The sequence below is a fragment of the Pelodiscus sinensis genome, chromosome 8 (genome assembly GCF_052426305.1).
Source record: "Pelodiscus sinensis isolate ZL-2025 chromosome 8, ASM5242630v1, whole genome shotgun sequence".
NCBI lineage: Eukaryota > Metazoa > Chordata > Testudines > Trionychidae > Pelodiscus > Pelodiscus sinensis.
Window position 1 is genome coordinate 33,412,319 of NC_143059.1, and position 6,301 is coordinate 33,418,619.

Genomic DNA, 6,301 nt, shown 5'->3' on the forward strand with positions numbered 1-6,301 from the left:
GTGGTGGGAGGTCTCCACATGCTACCTCCCCCCAAATGCTGATCCTACATCTTTCATTGGCCAGGAATTGGCAACTGTAGCCAATGGAAGCTCTGGGGGTGGTGCCACCAGGCAAGGGCATCTCCCATCGGCCAGCAAGCTCTGGGGGTGGTGCCACCAAGCAGGGGCAAGTGCAAGGAGCCACTCTAAGGGCTACAGTGACGTCCCAGCCACTTCTGGAAGTGATTAAAGGTGAACAAGTGACAGAAGAAGAGGAATGGAGTGAGCAAGGTGGGGCCTCAGAGAAGAGGCAAGGCAGAGGTGAGAGAGAGATTTGTTTCCAATTGAACAAGTAATATTTCAAATAAAATGGGATTATTCAACATAAGTACAAAGAAATACTACATCTTAGAAATGAGAACATATTTCTAAATAGAAAACTGCAACTAAAGATACTTTATTTACTCTTAAAATGCCACTTTGGTAAGATAAAACAGGTTTTGGCTGCAAAGAGAACTAAACAGAATATTCCATAAAGAACAAGAGGCATATTTTCCATTACTGCATAGAGAATTACATTCACGGCTTCTGTTAATGTTAATGGGACTTTCATGGCAAGTCCTCGAATACCAGGCTGAAGGTTTTCTGTCTCCTAATCACAGAATAAGAAGAACACTAGAGGATTTTGAGCACTTCTTCAGAGGTGCAAAATTAACTTGGCCTGAAGCGATTAGAAGTTCTGCAAATTAGATAAGAGAGTTAAATATATACTTAATTTACAACATCCTAAATGTCTTGGAGGGTTTCCTGTTGTATAATAGTCTAACAGTTCCTCAATAGTTCTATTAAAAGGTATTTTTCTATATTAATAGCAGCCTGACTTACTACTTTTGACCTTTTTATACAAATTCTCAATGACATATCTTTAAACAGTGCTAGGGGAATGCTTTGGCAATACATTTTAGTACTTACATAAAGTGAAATATCTAATGCAGCATCATGTATTTCAGCAATTTTGTGCGTATTTGATACAGACAATTAAAATATACTAAATTGTCTTTTCACGTGTAAAAAGGATTTGGAAACTACCGTAAGGTTGAGAGAAATAATCATCTACAGCCCCTAAATAATAGAGTTAAACAAACTTTGGACCAATAAACTTCTGTAGGATTAAGAAATGTGGTTACAATACAGAAAAATATTATAAACCAAATGAATATTTTGGGGTTGAAAATAAAAGCAGAGACAGGTGCTAAATCATGTTTTGGTATCATCAAGCCCACAGAACCAGGATAAGTGGTGACACCAGCAGCTGCATTTTCTCTACAAGGGTATGTCTACACTAGCCCCCTAGTTCGAACTAGAGAGGCTAATGTAGGCATTCAAAGTTGCAAATGAAGTCCAGGATTTAAATATCCCAGGCTTTATTTGCATCTTCCCGTCCGGGTGCCATTTTTAAATCCCCCTAGTCCGAACTAATTGCCCGCGGCTACACGCGGCAGTCAAACGTTAACTCGAACTAAGTCCTTATTATTTTAAAAATAATCTTGCCATTTCAGAGGTACTGCTATCAGCAACTCCCTTTTGGCTTACTTTATGCTCCTAAAGTATTTCAGAAGATCATCTCCAAGCTCCTGGATAGTATCTGACACCACTGTTTAAAATGCTAAAATGTGCAAGGGGATATGTGCTCTCCACTGGTTTAGATGGATGTAGTCATTTAGAAAACTGTCTACATTCTACAAAATTCTTTCTGAGAACTTGATGAGATGGGCTACTCTACACTCCTTATGCAGCAGAACCTGAGTGGTCATCCCAATAGTGTTCTGAATGGATGTGGTTCATGAAGAACATTTGGGAGTAATGAAGATTAAGGAACTTCTGTATAGTCGCAGTGGGGGTATGTCTACACAGCAAAGTTATTTTGGAATCAGGAGCGGCTCAAGGTGAGCTGCCGGCAACTGGCGCCCTAGGCAGAATGTGCAATCGGTGTCCCCGCCTCCATCGCCCTCAACGGCGTTACGTCATCATTGAGCACTGCGTCTAACGCAGTGCCCTAGGCAACTGCCAAGGTTGCCTACATCCACGGGCTGCCCCTGTTTGGAATAATGACCACTATTCCAAAATAACTTTGTGAGTGTCTACACAGCGAAACTGCTATTTTGAAATAATTTTGAAGTAGCGGACGGCTTATTTTGAGTTCTGTAAACCTCATTCTACGAGGAATAGTGCCTATTCTGAAATAGCTATTTTGGATTAGGTGCTGTGTAGACAGGGAATAGGGGCTATTTAGAAATAGGGGGCTTCCAATCCTTCCCAGGGTGCCCTGCTGGACACTCTGTCCACACACAGGAAAACTCTATCCCCCCCTCCCTTGGAGCCCTTAAAGCTGCAGACTCTGCAGACAAAGTTTGTGGCTCACAGCTGGCCTGACAGCCCTGAGTCACCCTGCAGCTGTCTCTGTCAGCATTTTTAGGCACAGGATGAACCAGCCAGACAGGTGCCAGTCAGCCCTCCACTGCTCCCCGGGAGCATTCAGACAGCTCCTAGGTACCTGCCAGGGGCTGCAAGCGACGTGTGCCTTCCTGGTCTGGTGCGGAGGACCTGGACCTTATTGAGGTTTGGGTGGACAAGAGAAACCTCTAGGATCTCTGCATCAGACGCAGGAACACAGATGTCTATGGCCGCATGGCAGACAGCCTGGGGAGCAAAGGCCACATCTGCACCCAAGAACAGGTTCGGATGAAGATCAAGGAGCTCCGCCAGGCTTATGCCAGGGCCAAGGAGGGCAGCTCCCAATCCGGGGCAGAGCCCCACACCTGCTCTTATTTTAAGGAGCTCAACCGCATCCTGGGTGACAGAACAGTCCCCCCCCCTCCCCAGTTATAGTCTCCAGGAGGAGGAGGAGGAGAAGGCCCAGGACCTGGATAAGGCCAGCCTGAGCACAGAGGTGACCCAGGAGCCCTGAGGCCTCCCTGAGGACATCTCCCAAACATTGTCCAAGGATGTGGAAGGAACATCATGTGAGTACCATCACTTTCCCTTCATGCAGGGGATGAGGGGGGAGCTAGGAACTCCACACTTGGCCATTGCTGGCCCCGGATCATGCAGCAACCTGTGCATGTTGGAGCATGTGCCATGCCACTCCTGAGCACGTGGCCTTAGCAGCCTGTGACAGAGGACCCTTGTGCTATTGGCCACAGTGTGTCTGGAGAGGCCTGCCATGCTCCTGACCTCAGGGTGGGACACCCTCCTTCCACTAGCCACCATTAGAAGGAGGCAGGGGATGGACACACACACACACACAGAGACAAACACGCACGCGCGTGCGAATGCACTCAGAACTCCCACACACTGAACACGGGCATGCCCACAGTCTTGGGGCAGCCCCAACTCCCAGGGACATCAGGAGCCACTGGCCGTGCACATGGTCTGGCTCCAAGCACGTCAGTTGTGACAGCACCAACAACTATTGCTCTCAGTTTGCAGAGGGGGCCTGGGCTTCAGGCACTGTGTCCCCTGGGATGACAGACCATATTTCTTTATTCTCCACAGCCAGACTAGCTCCGAGTGGAGGGCAGCTCACACCACCCAGGACATCCTTCCATACCCGAGGCTTCCACATGTGCACACGTCCAATGGAAGAGTACCAGTGACAGCACCGGGTGGCACCGTGAGCCCTGCACAATACCATCCACCACTGGGTGGAGGAAGACCTGCAGCTACAGCAGGAGAACTGGTGGGAGCTGCTTGCGCAGGGCTACTCCCTGTGCAGTGATGTGCACACCCTTGTGCAGAGCATGCTTCCTCCTCCCACTCCAAACTCTGCTCCATCTTCTGTTTTTGCTCCTCCTCCCACTCCCATTCTTCCTCCTGCTTCTCCCTCCACACCCTCCCTACCCCTCTGTGGATGCCGAGGCCCCCGCACCTGTGGTGGTGGGATCCACAGAGGCTGTCATCACTCCCAGCCTGAGCCTCTCCTCCCCCTTCCAGCTCCCTTCTCTCTCCTCCAAGGTTCTCACCACCCCTCTTCTTTCACCCTCTCTCCTCGACTCTCCTAGGTTCTTTCCCATCTCTCTCCCCAGTTTCATTGAGCCCCCACCGCCAGTTATGGCAAATACAGACTGTTTAGTATCAGAGGGATAGCTGTGTTAGTCTGAATCTGCAAAAGCAGCAAGGAGTCCTGTAGCATCCTAGGGTATGTCTACACTAGCTCATTAGTTCGAGCTAGGTAGGCAAATGAGGACAACCGGAGTTGCAAATGAAGCCTGGGATTTAAATATCCCAGGCTTCATTTGCATGTTCCCGGGCACCGCCATTTTTAAATCCCCCTTAGTCTGAACTCCGTGCCCGCAGCTACACGTGGCATGGAGTAGGTAGTTCGAATTAGAGATTCAAATTCAAACTACTGTTACTCCTCTAATTAGGATCTCTAATTTGAACTACCTACTCCGTGCCGTGTGTAGCCACGGGCATGGAGTTCGGACTAAGGGGGATTTAAAAATGGTGGCGCCTGGGAACATGCAAATGAAGCCCAGGATATTTAAATCCCGGGCTTCATTTGCAACTCCGGTTGCCCTCATTTGCCTACCTAGCTCGAACTAATGAGGTAGTGTAGGCATACCCTTATAGACTAACCGAAGTGTTGGAGCATAGGCTTTCATGGACAAAGGCCCCCCTTCGTCAGATGCATCTGACGAAGTGGGTCTTTGCCCACGAAAGCTTATGCTCCAACATTTCGGTTAGTCTATAAGGTGCCACAGGACTTCTTGCCGCTTTTACAGTCTGTTTAGTTGTTCAAAACAAAAATGTCTTTATTTTGTTATTGGGAAAGAGGGGAAGGGGGGGAAGAAGGGGTAAGTGGAGGAATGGCAGTGAGGGGTGAAGCAGAAGCCCCCAGTGGTGTGGCCAAGGGGACAGTGTCACTGCTGCCTGGGGAGACACTCTCCCTCAGGGCTTCTCGCATGTGCACAGCCCCATCATGGGCCTGCTGGATGGCAGCTGTGTGTGGCTGCTGTAGGCCCTGCCTAAGCAGTCTGCCTCTGCACCCCTCCCTGGAAGGAAGGCCTCCCCCTTCGTCTCACACACATGCAGGACAGAACACATAGCCATCACATGAGGGATGTTGTGCTCCCTGAGGTCCAGGTGGGTGAGGAGGCACCTTCAGGTAGCCAAAGGTATCCTCGACCACCATGCGGGCCCTGCTCAGCGTGGCATTAAATGCGTGTCATGAGGTATTGAGGTGGCCAGTGTAGGGCTTCATGAGCCATGGCTACAGGGGATAGGACACATCCCCCACCAGGCATACAGGCATGTCCATGTCCCTGACCCTGATTTGGCGGTCAGGAAAGAAAGTCCTGGCATGCAGCTTCTGGCAGATGCTAGAGTTCCTGAGCACACATGTGTCATGTGCTTTCCCCAACCACCCAACATTTATGTCTGTAAACTGGCCCTGGTGGTCAGTCACAGCCTGCAGGACCACTGAAAAGTATTCCTTGCAGTTGATGTAGCTTGATGCCTGGTGGTCTGGGGCATGAATGGGATGTGTGTCCTTTTAATAGCCCCACCGCGTGGTTGGGGAATCCCAGTATGCCAAACCCCTCCAGGGCTGCGTCCACATCTGCCAGGTGGATGATTCTGCACAGCAGGATGCTGTTGATGGCCCTGACCACCTGCAGAAGGAGACAAACAAACCAAGAATGACAGGAAGGGCGCCTGCCACTTCCCTTCCCTTCCCCCCTTCTACTCTCCCTCCTCCCACTCACCGGGAGCAATCCCCTGCAATCAAGGCCCCCGCAGGCAGGGCTTTGTGAGGATGGGCAGAACAAACCTGCCTGGGGAGGTGGCTTGCACCACCCCCACCCCTTTTCCCTAGGGAAGCCCATCCCAACCTTCCACCCCCGTCCTGGGACAATAGCCTGAGAATGCCATACCTGCCCGAGAAGGGCCCCGATGGTTGATCGCCCCATGCTGAATTGGTTCCCCATGGATCGGTAGCTATTCGGCATGGAGAGTTTCCAGAGGGCAATGGTGACATGCTTCTGGAGGGGGATGGTGGGCCTCAGGGCAGGGGTGAGCCACTCTTAGAGCTCGGGGAGGGTGCCTTCCTTCATTCTGAAGTTCTGGAGCCATTGTTGGTTTCCCCAGAGCTCCAGAACGATGTGGTCCCAGCAGTCTGCACTGGAGTCCAGATGCCAGATGCAGCAGGGCATGGCATCTGGGTCATGGTGGGTGGCATCCAGCTCCTGTAGCTGCTCTCCCACATACCCGAGAAGGGTCTCCCAGAAGCCATGGGGTTCGGTTCCTGCAGAGCCTGGGAGGG

General features: G+C 50.5%; 1 long non-coding RNA gene across 1 annotated transcript; it reads right to left on the reverse strand.

Moving 5' to 3' along the window:
- Positions 1-472: 472 nt before the first annotated feature.
- Positions 473-6,073, reverse strand: LOC112547281 (uncharacterized). Its single transcript, XR_003091019.3, has 3 exons — positions 5,913-6,073; positions 5,547-5,651; positions 473-718 (listed from the first exon to the last, which is right to left on the reverse strand). It is a non-coding gene; the product is annotated as an uncharacterized LOC112547281 (long non-coding RNA).
- Positions 6,074-6,301: the final 228 nt, after the last annotated feature.